The sequence below is a fragment of the Bidens hawaiensis genome, unplaced genomic scaffold (assembly GCF_021521415.1).
Source record: "Bidens hawaiensis isolate Kalapana, Puna unplaced genomic scaffold, B.hawaiensis_p1.1 tig00021356_1, whole genome shotgun sequence".
NCBI classification, from domain to species: Eukaryota; Viridiplantae; Streptophyta; class Magnoliopsida; order Asterales; family Asteraceae; genus Bidens; species Bidens hawaiensis.
In genome coordinates, this window is record NW_027493310.1 from 128,876 (window position 1) to 153,449 (window position 24,574).

The 24,574-nt window shown below is 34.5% G+C and overlaps 1 pseudogene; it reads left to right on the forward strand.

The window, feature by feature from the left end:
- The first annotated feature begins 15,132 nt into the window (after window positions 1–15,132).
- LOC143563309 (U4 spliceosomal RNA) lies at window positions 15,133–15,274 on the forward strand (annotated as a pseudogene).
- The last annotated feature ends 9,300 nt before the right edge of the window (window positions 15,275–24,574 follow it).

Consider the following 24,574-nt stretch of genomic DNA (forward strand, 5'->3'; position numbering starts at 1 on the left):
AGATTATTTGATGCCGAAAAGATGTATATTTATATGTACATCAACCCTAAACCCTATGAACGACAATAAGCATCATTCCAGCCTTCTAAGTTCTGCTAAAGTCGAAATAACAAGAAGGAGGAGCTTCTGGATCGGAGTTTCATTAACAGGTTGTCGGTTTTGCTTGTTATAACGTTTGTGAGTTCGTTTTTGAGTTTAATACTTTGAAACAAGTTCCAATCAGTTTGTAATGGATACCTTGAGCTTAATTATGATTATTATCTACTGTTCATTCATTATGGTTGGCTAAATTTGTTTGAATCGCCTAGGTTTGATGTTTAGCGGTTGATTTATCACTTTTTGGGTGTTAATTTCGTGTTTGATTGTTTAGTTATTGTAAAGTTCATAATTTGTGATATTATTCCATGAACCTTGCTTCCATTAGATGTATTTTAGGTTGAATGAGCCCCAAGTAGTTGATTATTGCATTAATTTGTTTCGTATAGTCGTTAATTGCTAGTTCGGTTAATACTGAGTGTGTTGATTGATTGTGGTAGACGTGTGCCATTAGAGTTTATGTTTCTTGAATAATTTAGGTCATTAGGATCATCCTCTTTGAGTTGGACCAAAACCTTAGGGGTTAGCTTATCTCTTTCCGTTAGTTGATTTAGTTACCCATTGCGAGACCACGTGCGGTTTTCTAGCTATCGACTAAGTTAGTTTGTAAGTTGAGTTATTTTATCCTTATTATTGAATTACCCCTCTCTTCCTAGATTTGTAATTAGCTCAAGCCTTAGTGAGGATTGTGATTTTGATACGGACCAAGTAATAAATCATTAGGGTACATAAATAAACAACCGTGAATTAAAAGCTAAGTAAACGCTGTTAGGGTTTTCTGGTAAAACTGACCGTGGGGACCCAATTGCTTTGATTACATCTATCTTAGTTCATCTTTAGAAACCGGTTTCAAACAATTGTTAGCACCTGAGCCATCCTATACCCGTTAAGTCATCTTACCTAGGTGATTCGTTTTCTTATTATCGTTAACTCCTGTTAAGTTTCCAGTTAGTTTCGTTAAGTTTCACCGTTAGTTAAGTTAAGTTAGTTTAGATATATAAGTTAAAAAAATATATTATTTAGGTAGGACTTGAGTAGGGTTAGTAATCTGAGCCACCTCACGTGTCTTTGTGTTCGATACTCGGACTTCCTTAGTCTTTACTACATACGATCGGTACACTTGCCGGCTGTGTGAACTTAAGTTAGGATATTCCGTTTTAATTTAAAGCTTAGTTGTGAGTCATAGTTTTCATAGACACATTTTCGCTCGTCAAGTTTTTGGCGCCGTTGCTGGGGACACAGTTTGAGGCGATTGGAGAACGACCCGAATTGAGGACTTGCTTTTTATAGTTTTGTAGATATATTTAGATTAATATAGTTTATTTTATTTTTCTTTTAAATAGTTTAATTTTAGTTTTAATTAGTTTTCTTCTACTACTATCTGGTGCCCGTGATCCGTTTCTGCTTAAGTATGTAGTTATGGAGACTTACGGGAATGGAGTCAAAGAACAAAAACGTTACACCATCTAGCAGATGGAGATAAATAGGATTCTGGATTGCAAAGAGAAAAATCGAGTGAAACCCCGGTTACGTTTGATGTTTGATTTAAGGGGGAATCTTATAGGTTATAAAAACTCATCCGGTGAATTCATTGAGCAAATACCACATCCGGATGAGGTAATGTTTGATTGGTTGCGCATCATCCATTATACAAATCCAAATGCCCCATTTCCGACCCAACAAGCTTTAGATGGAATTCAGATTGGTTTAGTGAGTCAGTCACAACTTAGTGAGCCGATTATCGAATTTGAGAATTTGGGGATGGAAAAGCAGTCAGAGGAGTATGTTCCTTCATGGGAGGAAGAGTTTAGGGGTGAGTTTGGTGACAAGCTGGTGGATTTTACAGTGATGGATGATGGAGAGTTTGACCCACATGGTGATTTAAAGTTGCTCGAAGATTTACTATATAACGAGCCAAGTGTGGGGGTCAAGAAGGAGCCTTGTGAGGAGAGCCATGAGGTGGTTGGTGATTAAGTCTTCCCACCATTTTACTTTGATTGTGAAAAACCAAAACATGAACCGTACTCAATCTCCATTCGGGGCGTGTCGAGGTTTAAAAAGTTGGTTAAAAGAATAAAGAGGCTATCTAGGCTCAGAGATCATGGTGTGCAGAAGAGTTCGTCACTCCCGTTTCAATTCAAGGAATCATTTTTGAGGGAGGCTACGAGTTGGTGGGCCAAGTTCACGTGGTATGTTTGGGCCCATGAGAGCGGTGCAGTTGGTTTCTTCCCGACCAGTTGTAAGAGGAAAGTGTTAAGGAGTATTGATGGGAAGCGGATAAAGGAGAAGACTCCTGATTGAGGTTTTGGGAGCAAGTCTGGCTGAAGACTTTTTGTGTGAACTTAGCGCTTTCCGGGAGGCAACCCGGTAATATCTTTCATTATTATTTTATTTTCATTTTTATTTTTATTTCCGAGTTTTGCCGGGTGTTTCTTCTCTTACTTGCAGGTTATTCCTTGGTTGGTTGATGATGGTTGATGAGCTAGAGTTTTAAACAAGTGTGGGGATGCAATTTTCTTAAGGATTGCCGCTTTCGTTCGTGAGTGATAGCTTGATAGAGAGCACTGGAGTTTTAAGCTTGTGTTCGAATAGGAGGGCAAGGAGCATGATTCACCGCACACTTACATGATCACATATATCAGGGGAGTCTGTTCCACTTTATTTTTCTTTATGTTTAGTTTTGTCCTTTTCTTGTCTCACATTGAGGACAATGTGAAATTTAAGTGTGGGGATGGGGAACTGACTTTTTCATTTTTAAGAAATATAAAAGAATATTGAAAATCTTGGGAGTTAATATTTAAAAAAAGTAAAAAATTTAAAGAAAAATGTCCCTTGAAAATGGTTTTTCTTCTACGTTAAGTAAGAAATGATATTATTACCGTTGTGTTAACGAACTCTTGGAACTTTTGAAATATATAATAAAATAATAAAAGAAGAGATGGTTTGCATATCTGATTTGGGATGTGTCGATAGACCCAACTAGCTTTGATAGTCCTCTTTAGCAGATTTTTATATACATAATAATTTGAAAAACAGGGAAACCGAATTTCGATGCTTAGGGAGGATTACCATAATCTAAAAACTTTGAGAGGGTAAGACTTAGATACACTTAAACCAGCACACCACCACATGTCCATATTTTTACGAGCTTAGAAAATAGTTATATAATTTAGGGTGATATAAAAAAAAGAAAGAAAAAAAAAGAGAAAAAAAAAACGAAAAAAAAGTATGTTATGAAAGTTATAAGTATTCCAAAAGTTGGTCCGAAAAGCAAAAGGATGAGAAAGTTATTTGTTGTAAAATGCCAAAGAAGCATTCTCAAAGTTAGTAAAAGAGGCCAGAGATGTACATACTAGACGGGACTTAGAGTTTACGTGTTACCAAGGGGATGGTGACTCTGAGGATACACTATTGGGGCCGAAGGTTCTTAGTCAATAAATATCAAATTATGAATTTATAGGAAAAAGTCCAATAATATTTAAGAATAGCTCGTATGACCTCCACATGACCATTCATCAATCAAATTTCACCGAGTGCATCTAATTAGTACCATCAAAGAGTCCTTGGCTTATGGTGATTTGTCGAACCAGTTTGTTTCGACTCTAGTTCTTTTAGCTCTCTTTGTCTGAGATGGCATAGACGTAACCTTGATTTTTGGACTTAAAATGCTTAATGCAATTGGGCGCTTGATTGGTTAGTGGCTGGGTTTAAGTGGACAACAATACCGACAATCGTGGTCAATATGTCGAGCTGTTTCTTGTGCTTTAGTAATGTTAAATAATCTGGGACTTTGTTGTTTTTCACTTGGTTATGATCCTGTGTAGATTTCTTTTTCAGGGACGAAAAATGTTCAAGTGTGGGGATATTTGATGTGTTGCAAAACACTTAGCGTTTTTATCCCGTTTTGTGTTGTTTTATGCGTAAACCGTTAACGAATATCAATAGTTATTGCGTGAATTTACACGTTTGTGTATGTGATAGGTCCCATGTTGAAGAGAGCGAGAAAACGAGTTAAATGGAGAAAGAATCAGCTAAAACGAAGCCCGGATGAAGCCGATACACGCGTACGAAGATAAACGAGCTGGAAGTCGAAAAACGTCAGAAAATGGCATGGCCGAGCTTCAAGACCAGGTCATACCATTCAAGTAGCATGTGGTGGATTCCAACATGTCCTAAGGCTGCCAAGAATGTTGAGAAATCTTAAACCCTAAACCCTATGAACAAAAATAATCATCATTCCAGCCTTCCAAGATCTGCTAAAGTCGAAATAAAAAGAAGGAGGAGCTTCCGGATCGGAGTTTCATCAACAGGTTGTCGGTTTTGCTTGTTTTAACGTTTGTGAGTTCGTCTTTGAGTTTTAGACTTTGAAACAAGTTCCAATCAGTTTTTAATGGATACCTTGAGCTTAATTATGATTATTATCTAGTGTTCATTCATTATGGTTGGCTAAATTTGTTTGAATCGCCTAGGTTTGATGTTTAACGGTTGATTTATCACTTTTCGGGTGTTAATTTCATGTTTGATTGTTTAGTTATTGTAAAGTTCATAATTTGTGATATTATTCCATGAACCTTGCTGCCATTAGATGTATTTTAGGTTGCATGAGCCCCAAGTAGTTGATTATTGCATTAATTTGTTTTATGTAGTCGTTAATTGCTAGTTCGGTTAATACTGAGTGTGTTGATTGATTGTGGTAGACGTGTGCCATTAGGGTTTATATTTCTTGAATCATTTAGGTCATTAGGATCATCCTCTTTGAGTTGGACCAAAACCTTAGGGGTTAGCTTATCTCTCTCCGTTAGTTGATTTAGTTACCCGTTGCGAGACCACGTGCGGTTTTCTAGCTATCGACTAGGTTAGTTTGTAAGTTGAGTTATTTTATCCTTATTATTGAATTATCCCTCTCTTCCTAGGTTTGTAATTTGCTCGAGCCTTAGTGAGGATTGTGATTTTGATACGGACCAAGTAATAAATCATTAGGGTACGTAAATAAATAACCGTGAATTAAAAGCTAAGTAGACGTTGTTAGGGTTTTCTGGTAAAACTGACCGTGGGGACCCAGTTGCTTTGATTACATCTATCTTAGTTCATCTTTAGAAGCCGGTTTCAAACACTTGTTAGCACCTGAGCCATCCTATACCCATTAAGTCATCTTACTTAGGTGATTCGTTTTCTTATTATCGTTAACTCCTGTTAAGTTTCCAGTTAGTTTCGTTAAGTTTCACCGTTAGTTAAGTTAAGTTAGTTTAGATATATAAGTTAAAAAAATATATTATTTAGGTAGGACTTGAGTAGGGTTAGTAATCTGAGCCACCTCACGTGTCTTTGTATTCGATACTCGGACTTCCTTAGTCTTTACTACACACTTGAAGTCCACACTTCCACTGTGTGAAATTAAGTTAGGATATTCCGTTTTAATTTAATGCTTAGTTGTGAGTCATAGTTTTCATAGACACATTTTCGCACATCATATATATAATTACTCTATTTGATTCTCACGTTTAGCACGTTAATTTCATTTATATTTGATCTAAACCATATATATATATATATATATATATATATATATATATATATATATATATATAGTCCGGCTCATCCATATTATTTGTGTCCGGCCCACACTTGAATTCCTTAAAGCGAAGCACAGGAAACCGTTTACCTAATAAACGTAAAGAAAGCCCCCTAAGCCTAATTTTTTTTAAAAATATAAAAAAATTCAAGCCCAAATGATTTTTAAACAAAAAACTAACAATAAGTCCACACTTTCATCCCTGATCAAACAACCGAAGCAGAAGAGTTTTTGTATGAGCTCTAAGGTGTGAAAATTGAAACCAAAGATATGTAGAAGCAGGTCGTTCTAAGAAGACTCGGACCACTAGACCAAGTCCGAGTCACGAATCATAATTTAGATATTAGGCAAACACCAAATTCGACGTTTTTTTTTCGATTTGGTATGTTAGGGGGTTTGGAATTATTGGAAAATTGGTGCTTAAATTTGGTCTCCTTTCATGAATTAGGAATATGTGTGTTTTGATTTGGTGAATTCGTTATTTAAATATGAATTTGATGTGTCGTGATTTTAGATTCAAACTTAAAAGCAATGAATTATTTTTTTTTTAATTTTATTTTTACTTGTGGTGTTAAATGTGTGAAATTTATAAGAATTTCTATTTGTCGTAGTTATATGTGTTAGGTTAATTATCATGGGAAAACTGTTGATTTATATTGAAAGAGAACTTGCTAAAATTTTAATGCAACATCTATAATGAATGAGTTTAAAGATCTTAAAGGTCGCCGCGCTGAGTTATGATTTTTTTTCATGTACTCATTGTAACATTCGTTGCTTTTTCAAACTTGAAAAGTCGACCTCTCTAATTTTTTGAACTTCTTTTAATTTCTTAACTTGATCGTGTGCCTTATTTTACGTATTTTATACTTTAATCAAAGTCTAGGGTTAAAATCGTCAAAAACCAAACTTTTCACGAAAACTTGTTCTTTGAGTAATCGCATGATCAAATTTAATAATGTTCTTATTCCTCATTTGTATTAATATTATTAATAATAAATTATTCAATTCAAGTTATTTACATTATTTTCATATGTGCACATATTTGAACCTATATACGTTCATTGTTTACATATGTAATCGTTAATTTGGCACGTTGACCCGTGTATGACTAGATAAATACTTTAACATGTAACATAAATAATTTGGTCATCGTAAAATAATTTTTATCCTAAGTATTTTACCTGACATGTTTTATTAATAGAAAAGCATATTTCTAACATATTCCAAACTCAACTTTCTTTTCAAGACTAACCTATGTAACCCCCTTCTAATCATAACTATAAATATCCTTCATTTTCATCTTATTTTCATTGATCATGCATATCATCTTCTCTCTTAAAAACATTCTCTCAAGTAAAGTTTTAATTTATGTTCTTCATATTTTCTTTGTTATTGATCATGTTTTATTTGTTTGTTCTTCGTTCACTTTATTTATATGTTTGTTTATAATAGTTTTAAAACCATCATATAATCATGTGTATGATCTCACTTAATCCATACACCATGGTGTATTGGGTGGAGAAGACAAAGAACATAAGATTGCAAATGATCTTTGTTTGTCACAACTTAACAAGTTATTACATTCTTTAAGTTTTTGTTTTGTTTAACTTATTTTGATTAATGAACCATAAGGATTTTGATTATACATGACCAAACATATTGTATTTATCATACCACAAATGGTTCATAAATGTTTCTATATCAAAATTCATTCCAAAGCATTAAAAACATTGTTATTTACAATGTTTCAGATTTGACAGCAGAATTGTTCGACAAATATTGAGCAATAACTTGGGCATAACAAACTGGAATGATGTATCGCCAAAGCCTATCATTAACTTTATTGAGTTACGGTTCTAACAACTATTTATTTAATTTTTTTTCTTTCTTATGAATTCATAATCATTATATTAAAATTAGTGATAGATTTGTACCATGTGTGATTATTCGACTATTTTAGCCTATCTCGATTTTGAATCTAACCAAACTTTCTAAATGAAAGTTGTTCCTAACATATTGATCTAGTTTACCGAAATTTTTTTTATAAATTTTGTGAATTTTTTTATATTTTTTAATAATTTATTTATTATGTAACAATTTGTCCAATTCTGTTTTCATCTTTCTTTCCCCTTTTCAAGTACAAGTAATCATATCATCATACCATTAGAATATTTAGTTAATTATTCATCAAACACAAGCTAAAACTAGCCTTATTACTTATATTTAGGGTTTACACGCTAGGACATTCACACGCTTAACCAAGATCTTAATCTTTCAACCCACCAAATTCAATGTGAGATTACATACCCCTTTTTCATCTTTCTTATATTTTGGGGTAGCATGTATATTGTATGTACTATTCGAGTATTATTACCACATCTATTCAAAAAACAATTCAAATTATGTTTATGTGTGTTTATTTGATGCTTTATAACTATGTTTTATATGCTTAAGTGTTTAATTTATTGTTTGGTGGTTTTGCCTCATCCTCATCTATTCTCATCTAGTATGATCATATATTTATCCAAGTACGTTGATTTTGTATCAATAGGAACGAATCGTCATCTATTTAACTGTTTACATATTCATAAGATTTGTAATGTTCATCGATTACATATGAATTGTGATTTTTTCTATCTATATATAAAAATGTAAACTTATGTATTCTCACGAACATTCGTGTTAACAAACTCTATTTTTATAGACGCTACAGGTTTAAATGTTTGGTGTTATCAAGATCGAAGATAGTTAATTTGACCTGAGAATATTTAGTCAAAAATACAAATGTATGTTTTATTTGATTTGGTTATTGTAATTGTGTACTTGTTTTAATGTTAATGGATTAAATAATTATTGTCGTTTTAAATAGTGTCTTTTGAGCTACTGCCCGACCAATACATTATGCATCGATATGTTTCGCCGCTTTGGTCGGGGTGTGACACTCATCTTCCCCTCACATCTTGTCTTTGTTTGTTTAGAAATTTTTTTGTTTTCTTGTGTGTAAGAACGAAAAGTTGAATTATTGAATTGGTGCTTGAATTGAATGATTGAATATAGAGTTTTTATTGTTTGATCCAACCAGAACCGGATTGTCGACCTGAAATTTAAAAGTAGGAAAAAAATTTGGGTCTCGTGACTTTTAACCCATCAATATGACATGTTCAAGATTTGCCACTCCCAAGTCCATAACACGCAAAAGTGCAAACAGGATCCTTGCTGATGTGCAATTGCAACTAACTAAAGAGCATCATTTTCACATATAAATATCAAACGGACATCAAAGGTATCTTGAACATATTATAGATATGTAAAGGTAAAAAAGAAAGAAAAAGTCATTATAATCGTCAATTAAGTTAAGGGGTATGGCTCATTTGAGTCTAGGGATGAGCGTTTCTGGTACCGGTACTGATTGGTAGGGGTACCAAATTCGTTACCGATTTGGTACCGTCGGTACCGAATCGGTACTAAGTTTTGAGTTTTCTTTACTGGTACCGGAAGGCTCGGTACGGTACCGGTATTTCCTGAATTTTGCATGAAATACCGTACTGGTACCAAATATTCAAATTTTCAGGATTAATACCGGTATATTCCCGAGCTCATCCCTATTTGAGTCATTCCCTCTCTTTTGTCACGTCAACGCCCCACATCATCTTTTTCTTTCATAATTCAACATCACCCTTCAACCCCAATTATGGCTCATTTTCTTTGATGTGGTGCGTACGTGGGGTATAAGATATAAAAGATGTTGATAGATGGAATGATTTGCTTTTGCACAAGATCGTGTTTTAAATTTATAAAAGTGATTTCTACAAAGACTAAACACACACAAAATAGGCAAGTGTACCTATCGTATATGTAGAATAGTATTGGTAAGAACCAATGATCGATCCGTGGAAACAAATGTTTCTAATGATAAATCGTTGTTTTACTTTAATCGGAGGTTTTAATCATTTTGGGGTTAATTTTTTGGAACTTTTTATAAAATATATGTAACATCCTAATTTCGGTTATAATAATAAAGTAAATGTTCGTCTATTTTATAGTGGGTCGTTATCGGTTTAGATAAATAGAATATGAGTTGGGCTAGTGTTGGGTAAATGGGTATGGGTTATGGACTTGGGTTATGAAAGAAAGAAGGAAAGTCCATGGGCTTAAGCCCATGATCCATAAATATATAAATCCTTAATCACCATTTAATTCCTCATTCTACACATATCCCTTACACCACCAAAACACACACTTAAGATTTCTCTCTAGTTCTTCCTTATCCCTAGCCGAAATCAAGAAGGAAACCGAGAACCGACCCGAGGTAACGATAGTTTAATATTGTTTGAGCTTAACCCGTTAGATATAGTTGTGAAACGACGAGCCGACACTGTTAAACCGTTAAGTTATGAGATCCGGGTATTATCGGGTATAAACCGAACCTAAGATGAGCTTAGGGGTCACCCTAGCTCAGATCTGGATCGAACGAGACAAAAAACGGTGTTGAAACACGTTTTTCCGGCGAAAACCCGATTTTCTGGCAAAGGCGGCGCCGGAGAGGCGAAGCCGGAAAGTGGTACGAGGTAACAGAAATGTCAGGGAATGTTCTGACATTCCCTGACCTAACCCTAGTTTGCTATGGGAACTTAGCGAATCGGAGGGTGACTCGTTACTTGATTCGCATAAGGAAGCCTAACGAACTAGACTTGTTTCGTGTCCGATTCGTTAAGGGAAAAGGGTAACGAACTACTCTTGATTCGTAAGGTTCAGTTCGTTACGGAAGGACCAGTTCGTTATATGGCCTAATTCGTTATGAGGACTGGTTCGTTGCTAGGGTTCAATTCGCTAAGCAGTTCAATTCGTTAACCAGACCAAACGAATAAGGTCCAGTTCGTCATAAGGCCTGATTCGTTACCAAGGCAGATTCGTTATAATAGTTAATTCGTTATGAACTCCCATTCGTTAAGGATTCAATAACGAATCAGAACTTTGAAGGAATGACAGAACAGTCCCTGGACTTGGAAAAATAATGAATTAATTACAATTGAGCCCTTGAACTTTTTAAGTTAGTTAGTTAATTAATTAATGATTCAAAATTGTAATGGAAAATGTGTTACGACAGTTAATGGAAATAAAATTTTTCCAAACTGACCTGGCAGCTCGACCCCAGCCAGGGGCTCTGCCCCTTAGACCCTGCTAGGGGATGCCGCCCCTAGACCCCGCTGCCAGGGGCGCTGCCCCCAGACCCCCGTTCGTTTTGGGTTATAAAAAAAGATAGAAATACGATATGATAGAATAGTTAATTGATACATGTAAATATTAAACAGTTAGCCGTGCACAGCTCAAGAAAGGAATTACCATTAACGGTGAACGTAACCGACTTCAGGTGAGTTTCTAGCCCCATTCCTTGTTATGTTTTCGGGGCTGTGTGCATACTCGATGTGATTAGTTAATACACTTATCCTAAGTGATAAGTGTATGCCATATGTGTATTATGTGAAATGTATGAATAGTTTCTTGTCGATACATGAACGATCTTCGGAATTGCATGTATGCCCAGGAAATGGTTGATGTTATATGTATGTTGTAAGATGAAGAATGAATGATGTATGTATGAAACTTACGATTATGTATATAGAAAAGTTTGTTAAAAAGGTATGGAAGAAAGGCAACCGGACCCTAATAATATCCGAGGATGAAGGGTACCGGACCCTAATAATATCCGAGGATGAAGGGTACCGGACCCTAATAATATCCGAGGATGGAGGGTACCGGACCCTAATAATATCCGAGATATGTAGGGCGAATGCTCTTTATAACGAAGGTTAGATATGTATGTGTATGAAAGATTGATGGACATGTTAAGTGTGTAATGCGTACCTACGGGCACGTGTATGTGTATGTTAAGTAAGTTATGTGATTAACTAGAACTCACTCAGCGTAGCTGACTTTTAGTATGCACGCAGGCAAATAGGTTGAGGCAGCTCGCTTGATTGAAGTCACATGGCATAGAATCGAAGATACTGTGGCATCTCAAGAAAATGTTATGATGTTTTCAAAGACTTTGTTTTATGTTTAAATAAATTTGAATGTTGTTAAGACAAGATTTGACAGTTTTGTAATATGTTATGGTTGAAGTTATATTCCGCGTAAAGTTTTAATTAACTCTGATATTTAGAACTGTGTTTATGAGTAAATCCAACACCAAAGTAGGGCTACCGGTAACGGGGCCTTACAATATAAATACTTATCTACCTATACTAATAAAAGAAAATAATTCTGACACATGTCATTCTGAGGTTGATTCTCACTATCAAATTCCCTCCAAAATCACTTTCTATTAATGGCAAAGAAAATAAATCCTGGTTTTAAATATAGTATTAATCTTCATTGATTAAATTATTAATGCAATAAATTATATTCTAAACATACTTAATATAAAAAAATATTAATATAATATATATGTGTCATAAATATATTTTCTTTAAGATTGAAATGCATATATAAAATAGTTTATGTTTAAAAAGTACATTAACATTTAATTTTTTAAGACATCTTCATATTGAAGAAAGCTATAATAAACTTTTTTTTTTATTTTTAAACAAATATTTAGTCTTAAAAATCATAGACAAATCTTTCAATTTTTATATTCACTATAAGACTATTGTGATAGTTAAACAACAGTGTGTATATAAGGACAACATGAAAGTTGTTTAAAAAGGAAAATCTGGTGTCTTTTTTGTCTATGACCGGGTATGAAACGTATAACTTTTTTGTGAAAGACTTTTGCTACATCTTTCACATCGAATGGCTCATTGTTTTAAATGTTGCTTTCAGTGGCATTGCTTCATTATTGTATACCGATAGTAAAACAACTCATTCTTGATTTAAAATTCAAATTTTTTTGATGATATAAAACGACTATATTTGTAATACAATTTTTTACATAATATAAAGAAACTTAATTATATTTTTTATTTGTATTAAATTATTCATTGTAATTTATACATTAATTTATCCCATATAATACACGGGTTTCTAAAGCTAATATATAATATATAGGTGACCGAGACAAGAGATTCTAAACGAGTAGTTCAATTACATGAAGGTTACCATCTAAGATCAAGAATCCACTCCATTTTTGCATTGATAATTAATATTCAAACATGTGGTAAACTTGCCGTAGTAATATTTGATAGATAAATCCTTAAGCCTTAAGTGAGCATCTTTGGCACTAAGGAGGTAACATGCGCATTTTAAAGTCCACAATTTTCTAATGTCATGTCACCTCACCTCAATGATGTCAATTTAAGTTGACAAGTAGTTTCGTAAAGTAGAAAGATTAGGATTGACTTCGATTTCTCAAATACCAATTCTAACAACTTCGGGTGGTTGTAGTTTAGTCACACAACCTCCCCTTGATTGATTTATGCAGGTTATAATTACACATTCCGTTAACACGTGATTTCTTTAACTAGCATGATATCCTAAGCAAAGCCATTTTCGGATTACCAAGACTTAGAGAGAAATACATCATAACTTATATCTCATCATTTCTAAGTACAATATAAGGATCCATGTTTCGATAATGTATCAAACTATTTCTATTTTTCAAGAACATGAATCGATCATGAACGATTGCCAATAGAATTGACAACCACCAACTTTGAATTAGTAATTTAAGATGGTGAAACATTTCTCATCAAAAGATAATTGTATGATAACCATGTACTTTACTAGACTACACCACTTGTTTTAATTAATCATCAAGTAAAACAAAGCTTCTTTATAGATTTTCGATGGTAGATGGAGTTTAGATCATAATGAGCATGGTGATTAACATTAAGATGGATGGTGATAATATACACATGATTAAAATAGAACAATCTAACCAAATGTAGATGAATTTTCCTTCTTAATGATGATGATGATGGATGATGATACCTCCAAGCCTTCAAACTCTTTACTAAATCTTCTATGTGAGTGTTAGTGTGTGTTTTTATAAGAGAAAAATCGGATAGAATTCTTTTCAAGGCACACCAAATGAGTGCAACATGAGCCACTATTTATAGATATGGAGTGTGAAGCACGCCCCCTGCATACGTGGGCACGCCCCCGTGCTTTTTAGTGACATGTGCTAAATTTATTTTGTCTTTTTTGGTAGATGACCACGGCCCCGTGGTTGAGAGGCACGACCTCGTGCTTTTATTCCCATTTTTTGTCTTTTCTTGTAGATTTTTGTCTTTTGTGGTGTTCAGAAGCATGGGGGCGTGTTTCTTGAGGCATGGGGGCGTGTTTCTCTGCTTTTCTTGTGTTTTCTTATGTTTTTCTTCGTCTTTTCGCTTGTTTCTTCGTTTGGGGCTTGGGTTCATTTGAAATTACATTTTATTATGATAAGTAGTCTTTTTTGCTATGTTATTTAATAAAATTGTAGTTTTTAGAGATTATTTGATTCCGAAAAAATATATATAATTTTATGTACATCATTCTCTATCATTCTCCACTATTTCATTATTTTAATAATATAGAGAATGGAGGTGGGGTTGGGTGCGGGAGGGGATTGTTCAAATGAGTCCATTCATACTTGTAAGTGTCACATATGATCCGAGGAAAAGGGGGGGGGTCATGTATATCGTTAACCTTAGCAAAAGGAATTTAGCGAAATATGGTTTTCCAAAGCAAGTTTAATTATATCAAACGGAGATTCATTGTACTTGACTAGGTATGAGCTTGGTACAGTACCCGTACTGTACCTGATTGTATCCTTACTAAAAATCAATAAAATCATGTACCAATATTCGTTCCAAATTTTTTGGTATGGTACGGGTATGGGAATTGGTATGAGTATTTTGGTATGGTATCCGCTTTTATACCACTTTGCTTTTTTATTTCTAAATTTTCGACGATTTTGAAACTGGTACCAGTATGCGTAACAAACAACTTGAATTATTTTAGGTAGTGGTACTCGTACAGATACGTGACATGTACGAAATTAGTACGAGTACCAAATTGGCCGCTGATTTTGTGATAAGATAGTATTGAAAAACCTTAATCTTTTTGCTAACTTTAAGCGATTTGTTTGTTTGTTCGAGCCTTGGATGCTATATTATTTGTTATTGAATAAGCGTTTGTACTTGTTCAATAATAACATGGTTGGAGAATTTATTTTATATCTTAAATCTGAAGAATCCCAATGAAACCCCTACATATTCCAAACATGTACAAAATACCAAACGTAATTGTACCTGTACCCGATTATACCTATGCCGAAATTTAACAAAAACGAGTACCGATACCCTTATCGAATAGCCTAAATCGGCACGTGTGCGGGTACGAGTACAAGTAGTTGAGACGAATGCCCATCCCTATACTTGACTGTCTGTTAGTGTTAGAAAGTGGAGTGTGCGATTCATCCCACATCATGGAGGGTATGGAACGAAGCTTTGAGTGTGGCGTATAAAAATATACTTGATTAAGGCATCTTTACGCTTGGGGTAATGATGTAGCTAATGAGGTAATAATCAAGGAGTGTCAATTACTAGTTGAAAAATTCCAAACCTCCTCCTTGGCTTTGGGTCTCTCTTAGTCATTAAAAATTTATGAAAGGCTTCCATTTTAAGGGTAAATTCCTACAATCTTTAATTTTTAATTTTATATATTCTTTTTAAACAATCATTTACATTTTATAAAATTTTACTTGTCTAGATCTATTTTTCTTAAATAAAGCCTTAAAAAATTATACTACCAAAATTACTTTTGTATTTCTAAATTTTTTTACAGAAACCACATACAATTAGTTTGATATCTATCTATCTATTCGAATAAAAGACTACATATTTTTGCCACTTGTCAATCTCATAGCCCTCCTCACATTTTTTTCACTTATTTCAATATATGACCCTTATCTTTTAAGTCATTTCAATATATGAATCAAAATTTGTTTTTATTATATGTAAATCCTAATTAATTCATTCATTAACACTAAGGTGAAGGACCAAGCACTAGATTGTTGAAAACAATGGTGAAATAAGAAAATAAGGAAATATTAAAATTGACGTTGAAGATTTGTTAGAATAAAATTTAAAAGTCACAAGTAATTGCAAATTAAAGAAAATAAAAGGTGCATCATTGTCGAATAATTTGAATTTGTATGGTAAACTACAAATTGTTTTTTAAATTGGGATTCGAGCAACAAAGCGTATTTGAACTCAGAAAAATGTGTATTTTCTTAATTTTCTCCAAACGTTTTTTACAAATATTGCAAACATGGAGAATACCTATTATATATATCTTGGTGTTTAGCATTAAATTATTGAAGTTGAATATTATAATTATATCCTATATGTATACCGATTTACTATATGAAGTATATGTCATTTATTTATATGATTTTTTTGCTTAGTATAAAAGATTAAAAGGTTTTAGCAATAAGAAAATTAATATTTAGTTTTCAATATTTTCTTCTATAACCCATACCAAAACGCTTATGAAAACATATATTTTCACATTAATATTTAAAATAGTTAATCCAGTTAAAAGTCATTTACCATGCTTCCAACAAATCCAAAATCTTTGATTTATTTCTATAAGTTGTTAATGTATTTATATATCGATTAATTAAATATTCCTACAACTCCCATAATGTTAGCTAATAACATGAGATTAGCATTCAAAATTTAAACATTCTTTATCTAATACTTTCAACTATTATAATTAGAATTACTATCTTCACTTTATGCAACTTTAAATCTTTTAATATTCTGCTAACTTAGAATAATCACTTTTATTTGAACATGACTTTAAAGTTAGTATGTCTTTGTCATTATCCAATAATATGAAACAAAAAAAATCATTTTGTTATATTTTAATTTCCTATTTTACATGTTGCTTGATTATACATTTGTTACTTGTAAAATATAAATCAAGTAAAAATTTGTCATACACAGAATATTAATGATAACAAATTTATCGTGACAAATTAGTTTCAAATTATAAAGATTATAAGGATGATTATATCATCAGAGTTCAGGTAATATGGTTTTTTGGGTAATCATGTTTTTGGGATAAACATGAGCAAATGATCTCAAATGACATTATATTAATTGATTAAAAGGTATGTTGTTTTATGTGTATAAATATTTTTTTTGGTAGTTTCATGGATATATTATTATTTATCTAGGGTTGATGTGTACTTGAAGAATCTTATTTGTCACACTCACAACTATACGTGGCTATATCAAAAGTTATAAGCACACATATATGTTACCTTATCAAGAGTTACAAGTAAGCATGGATTAAAGATTTTGATTTGTGATAAACAATGTAATGTAAAAGGGAGGTTTTACTTATTTGTAACATATTTTTGTAATATTAGTAATGTAATTTCTGTGATTTTAATGTAAATTATAATTGTATAAAATATATGATCATTGTGTTAACCATATTTCACTTAATGGTTAAAGTATAATTTTTTTTATCAATTATCCGTGTAATACACGGGCCTCAAACTAGTGTTAAATAAATAACACAATTCAAAATAGTAAATACATCGTCAAATGATATTTTTGAGAAATTTTATTTTTTAGGAATTTGGTTCAAAGGTTCAAGTTCAACCGGATCGATCAACAAGACAACAACAGTGATTATACATATATAAAAATTAAAATCATAAATAATTAGAAAGTAGAACAATAACTATTTAAGTAACAACTCGGATTTTAGATTATGATATTATTATTCGTTACCCTACCCGTTTTTATATTAGGGAAATTTTGAACGACAAAATATCACGTTATTCGAGTCATTATTATTTTATTATTATTTGTTATAATATTTATGTAATATATATAAAACAACTTTGAAAAATATACAATTTTAATCCAAAACAAACCTTTAACCCGTTTATGTTTCCAACAACATAGTAGAGGGACCATTTTGTAAAATATGATATATTAATATCTTTTAACCCATACCCAGTATCCAGATCCTATTACCAAACTCGTTAACCCGATCCATATTGAACACGTGACCCATTCAATTAACTTGCACCTTAATTCTCGATACAAACTTAGAAATTGAATCTTCCAGATCGTTATTCATACCATAAACGACTTCATCGACTAAATTAATTAAGAAACAAGATCCAACCTTAAACAATTGACTCGTTTATGTGATTTAAACCTAAACCGACTTCAAGAACAACGATTTAACCTATATAAACATCATAATATTGTAATTAAACGTTTCTGCACAATCATCATCACCTAGAAATCAAATCCCTAACATCAATTGTTATTCAACTGTCTGCAATCATCTCAACCTGTTCGTGCATGAGCCGCGGCTAGATTATCATCATTCACCATCTAAACATCATCCTTCCTGGTAATTTTTACATGCATTCAAATAGCCTTAATCCACTTTATAATAACCCTAAGATGGATTGAACGAACATCAACCCGTTTAGCAAAATTGAGGATTCTAGGGTTTTTATTCATAATAGGATCTCAGATCTATTGATTTATAAAGTATTTTTTTTGATGCTGTTGCTAATTGACACCCCAACGCAGTTGGTCTGGGATGTGTATTTTAAACATGGTGCCGGTCTTCCTCGCGGGTTCGAGTCCCGGCAGACGCATTTTTGTATGGTTTTTGTTAATTTAAGCTTTTAACCTTTTTAAATCATATAAATCAATATACTAATATATTTAATCAATTGATATATTAATTCATCAGTATTTTATAAAACCAATATCTTAGCCGATTAATTTTTCCGAACCTTGGTTAAACCACATATATATGTATATATTTATATATTGTGTATATATATATATATATTAGATTATTAAAATTTATAAAGGTTTTATTATTTTAGAAGAGTTTTAATCTGAGATATACATCTAATATAATCTTGTTGTGTAACGTATTAAAAGTATAGCTTAAATATTTTATAAAATATTATATTTTAAATAAATATTATTAATTATTAACTATTATTTATTATTAGTAATATATAAATACATTAAACTAATAAAGTTTTACAAACTATAAAGTTTACAAATATTTATTTAAGTATTTTATATAATTAAATCAAATTATAAAACTATGAGAATAAAATTAATAATAATACTATTAATATACAACTTTCGTAAGAGTAGACCCGATCATCAAATACCGAACCTCTATCTAGTTTTAGCTTCGTTATTTCATTCATATTTATTCCTCAACTATTGTTACTTAAGACTTCTTGTCGATAACTTCCAAAGAGCGTAACTCTTGTTTACTACCGTTCTTACCACATTCGTTTATCTCTTGCTTATTGCTAAGGTGAGTATTTCACTCCCCTCTTTTACTTATTTTTAACCGTTTTGGGGACTTATGCGTTCGTAGATATTTTCTATTATATAGTATTCAAACGCAACTGTTTACCCTTGTGTGTTTATCAGTCCGCCTTACTTAATATATGCTTACTTGCTTTATATGAACGCTACTTGCTTACTTCGGCAGCCGATGTCCATTTTATGGCCCGGTTTAGTCCTTGCTTGGTAACTAATGTCTATTTATATAGATTGGTTGAGCCCTTTCTTTATGGTTAGCTTTCTTTATAATTGTTTGATTGTTATGTGATATGGCTTATCTGTATATCTCACAGGAACAGTTTGCACTTTTACATATTATTATTATAATGTCTCAAATCTGGTGTTATGCTCACTCAATCTTGTGTTGACAAAACTATTCTATTTTCAACGCATATGCAGGTTATCGCGTAAAGTGATTATCAAGATTGTTGAAGCAACTTAGGATGCATGTTAGAGAAAAAGATACAAGAATTAGATTTGAATGTTTATTTTACTTGTTTGCTTATTAGTTTGATGTACTTGACTATTTAATAAAAATTTAATAGATATTGACACTTTTAATATTGCATATAGTAACCTTTGAAAAGCTGTGAGCAATCAGTCCGCCCTGGCATTTCCGTCATAGGTTGGGGTGTGACAATTTAACACTTATTTTTATTTCAATAGTTGCGATTAATATTGTATCTCTTTTTTATTTTGAGATTCGGGACCATTTCTTTCTTTAGTTAGCTTCAAGACCAAACGGCTAAATGACAAGTGTATGTTATTTGATTTCGTGTAAAAATTATAAGAGAAACACGTGTTGATTTTTTTTACGAACAACTAGTGACTTTAATTAAAACACGGTGCAACTAGAAGCGGGTAGAGGCCAAACAACAATGATTATACATATATAACAATGATTATTCATAAATTTGGTTCAAAGGTTCAAGTTCAACCGGATCGATCAACAAGACAACAATAGTGATTATACATATATAAAATTTAAAATCATAAATAATTAGAAAGTAGAACAATAACTATTTAACACTTAATTTTATTTCAATAGTTAGTTGCGATTAATATTATCTCTCTCTTTTATTTTGAGATTCGGGACCATTTCTTTCTTTAGTTAGCTTCAAGACCAAAGGCTAAATGACAAGTGTATGTTATTTGATTTAGTGTAAAAATTATAAGAGAAACATGTGTTGAATTTTTTACGAACAGCTAGCGACTTTAATTAAAATACGGCGCAACTAGAAGCGGGTAGAGGCCAAAGGCAACAAAACAAACAATAAAAGTTAAAATTATATTAATTCATCCAAGACAAAGACTTAATAAAGATGTAATTTTTATCCAAAGGTATCCTAATGATTTTATGTTCTTTATCATCTCGGGGGTCGATCAATACCTGTTGGAAAATATGGCGTCGTTTGTCGCCTTCCAGTGAACCCGCAAGCCAACATGATTATCCTGTGCAAAACCTTTGCTTTTTCTTGCAAAGCAGAGCCGATAAGCGTAACGTAAGAAGGTCACGAACAGAAGCATAAATTTGAGACGCGTATAACCATATGTACAAAAGAGAGTTAAAACTTTGAATTAAATATAGCCACGATGGTCGCAACATGGCAAGTTTTTATGTATTATTTATTTTTTTATTTTTTGGTCGATAGTTAAAGTGGATAAGAATGTGAAAGCAAGAAACATTTGGAAAGAAAAGTTGGAAGCTTAGGTTGTAGTTACTTCTGGTTCCAAAGAGAAACATCCAAACCCGAGTCTTTATTTACATTTGATTTTAATTAATCACATAGAAACGGTTTAAACTTAAAACTATTAAGTAATCGAAAATTAAAAATTAATTTATAAACTATAAAGCACAAACATATATAATTATTATGTGATGACTTTACATATAGCATTATTATAAATGGTTATTGAAGAAGCGTGGATCGACTTACTTGTATTCGATCTACGTTCCTCGGGTATGAGTGTGCTATATCACCGATGGTTTTCTGAGATACGAGTTCTTCCACCTACAAAACGAACAGCACCGTGAGCTTACCCCTCAAAAAGGGCAGAGGGGTCCTCTTTGGGGTAACCCTCCGGTGTGAGAATAAGATATTGCAGGAGAAGATAAGAATGTGAAAATGAGTAAAGGATTCAGAATATATTTCTTGTTTGACCCCAACTTTGGAGGTGGTGTGGTATTTATAGTATTAGGGTTTCCAATGATTGAGCTCAGACCCAATTAGGGCCTTTTTGGCCTCCTCCTATTACTTCGCGCCACGTGTACTTAGGACACCTGGTGTTTTTTCATTGATTATTCTCTGACCAAGGTATTTTACCTGACCCATGTGCCATCACGTGGTGGCACATGGGTTTTGCTGAGTTGTCCACCCTTCATTGGCAGCTGTCAACATCAGCACATTCTTTATTCCTTAAAAGATACCTTCTGGAAGGTTGTCTGATGAGTACAATCATGGTTGTTCTTATCCTGATTTGGATTAGACTATTGTCTCATTTATTGTGTTGTCCTTTATGCGCCTATCCCGGGGATGCGCAAGGTCTTCTCTTTATTCTCACGCGCAGATGTTTCAAGCGCAGATGTGATATGCGTGAGCATGTGATATGCGTGAGCATATGTAATATGCGTGAGCATATGTGATATGCGCCACACGCAGATGTGATGCGTGAGCATATGTGATGCGTGAGCATATGTGATATGCGTGAGCATATGTGATATGCGCCACGCGCATAGGTTTTGGCTTTGTGTCTTCATGACATCCTGATTTCAAGCCTCTTGTCTATATCTTGTGGATTGACCCGCCCCGCTCGATGTTAAGGCGGGTGCATACCCCTTCAAGCCCCCCAGTCTAATGTGTGTCTTGTCTCGCGCGAGCGAGGTAAGATAGATATTAGACTTAATAGTTTGCTCTTTTAACAAGGTTTGTCTTTTCTTTTTCATTTCTCATATGTGCGTTGCGCAAAATTCTATCCCTTTGGTTAAAACGAATCGTCAATGCACGTGGTTGGTTGATGCTGACATGCATCAGAGATGGAGACGTTATGTGTCAGACCTTTCGCGTGCTCGAGGTGCTACAGTTGCCTTTCACGTCTCCTCATACAGTGTCAGGAACACGTGTCGCGCTTATGTTGGCCTACGCCTGCGTGTGGGGGCGCGTGAGCGTAGATCTGATTATTACTTGTTTCTCTTTCTCTCCCATGGGCCTACAAAACCAAACCTTTTGAACGGTTTTTTCTTCATCTCCATTGTCATTTTCAGAGCTTTTGCTTCTTCAATTTACATTCCGATTAAGAGCCTTTATCTTTGCTTCCAGATTTCCGTGCTTAAAGTAATCATATTGTTCGATTTGCAATTGTATGTCTGATAACCCAGACACCACAATTTCCCCTAGTAAAGGCCGTGTAAAATCAGTGGTTATGTCTACTTTGAAGAAGACCGGCAAGGGTAAACGGGTTGCCGAGGCCTCGTCGGAGGAGGGAGGGAAGAACAAGGCGGTGAAGAGATGGGATGAGATTCCCTGCAAGTTGAAACAAACTGACTTTGATAATCTCGTCGCCTCTCAGGGTTTTCTCCCTGAGTATGGCTGTCTGCTCCCGGCGACCGGGCAAACGGCGGCGGATCCTCCCGCCGGCTATATCTCTTTATACTCTCATTTTTTCACCCACTGTAATCTTCGTCTTCCAATGACGAGGTTTATAGGTGCGCTCCTCCAGTTTTACGGGATTCATATATCTCAGGTTCATCCCTGTGGACTAGTGCGCATGACTCATTTTGAGTTCATGTGCAAAGCTCAGCGCGAGGAGCCCACCCCTCGGCGCTTTCAATATTTTTATAAGCCGAAAATCCAAGATTCTTGGTTCTCATTCACACCGCGCAGTCAGAAGGTTAAGTGTTGCACTGTTTCCTTCAAAAGCCTTCATGACTGGGCTGAAAAATTCTTTTATATCAAGGCTGGTGTGATTCCCATCCGCATGACTATGCGCGCGGTTACTTCCGCGCCCGCGGATGATGACGTTCTTAAGAATCCATCTGGCGCGTGGGTTAAGAAGTTATCTGCTGAACCATACCCCGCCAGGAAAATTTGTGAGGAAGCGTTGGTGGGGGTTGGCATGAGCAAGAGGTGGATTGACAGCGGGACTGAGCCTGTCATCCATGTTGATGGCTCAGGTGGGTTGTTTGTTCATTGCATTAATTTTGCGCGAGTATAATTCGTTTTGCTGATATCACTTGTCTTGTTTTATGCAGAAAGCAAGGAATACATCCACGCCGCCTATGACGAGCATACGGAAGGTGGCTCTGTCGTGCTGAGCGCTGGGGAAGTTGCTTTCCCTGATCGCTTCGATGATATGTTCATCCCTGTCGATTTAGAATTTTATTTTTACAGCGATGCGCCTGGTAAGCCTTTGTATTTGTGCTTAGGCCCTTAGAGTACCAAATTTGGTTTTAACATTTCTGTTGCGCGTATTGTAGATGCGCTCGCTAATTATGAGTTGGAGCTTGTGGAAGAGGAAGTGGAGGAGGAAGAAGCTGAAGCGCAAAAACTCAAGCGCAAGGCTAAAGGCAAAACTGGCGCAGGGGCCAGTAAAAAACAGAAAAAAGATGATGCCTCTGTTGCCCAGAATCTTTCTCCTACTCAGGCGAAGGGACTTGAGAAAACCAATGGTTTTACTTCCAAGTTTTCCTCGTCTTCTTTGCCTCAAGGTGAGGGCAGTCCTCCCGTCCACACGAGGTAGGGTGCCGCCACCTCGTCTCTGCGCGCGGCGGACAAGGGAAGCGGTGCTGTGCCTGCTGTTTCGTCTTCTCCAACAGGTATACTTTGTTTATTTTTTGTGGTTTTATGAGCGTGATTCTGATAGTCATTAATGAAGCTTTGTTCACTCAAATGTTTGTAGAGCCGGCAACGTTGGTGGCTCAACCTCAGGCGCAGCAAGGTGCCGAGGCTACGCCGAAGGTTGTTTTGAAGTCCCCTGTTTTACCCTCGAAAAGGGGGGAAATGGACTTCATGGCGATGTTTAATTCGCGGACTGCGGTGCGCCAAGGTATTTATTGCGCTTTGATTGTCTGATTTTTTCCTTTAGTTCAAGTCATGAATCATTTATCCTTGTTGGTTTTTTAATAGGAATTATAGCTGGCACACAAGCAGCTGGTGGCACTGCTAGCGCTGGCACCGTTAGTTCTGCTCCTGCTCCAACAAGTACTGAATCTCCTCTCATTGGGATCACTAAGAAGCAGGAGACTATTTTACGCGCTGATCTAACAGCGTCAAGACCTCCCTCACCTCCTCCTGCGCGCAGCCCTCCTCGTGAGACTATTTTTGATTTTTCCAAGTCGCAGGAGAAGAGACCTGTTATAGAGGATGATGAGGAGGTTAATTTTGAAGATTCTGATGGTGGCCGCGTAAGCCCTATAGCGTCACAAGATTTCGTGGCGCAGCCTTTTTCTCATGGGGCGGGCAGGAGCTCACCAGCTGGCGCTAACCTTTCTGCCGGTTCTCCGCAGGTATAAGTTTATTTTGCTCCGCTGTGCAGACTTCCAAATTAGTGTTTAGATAACTAAAACCTT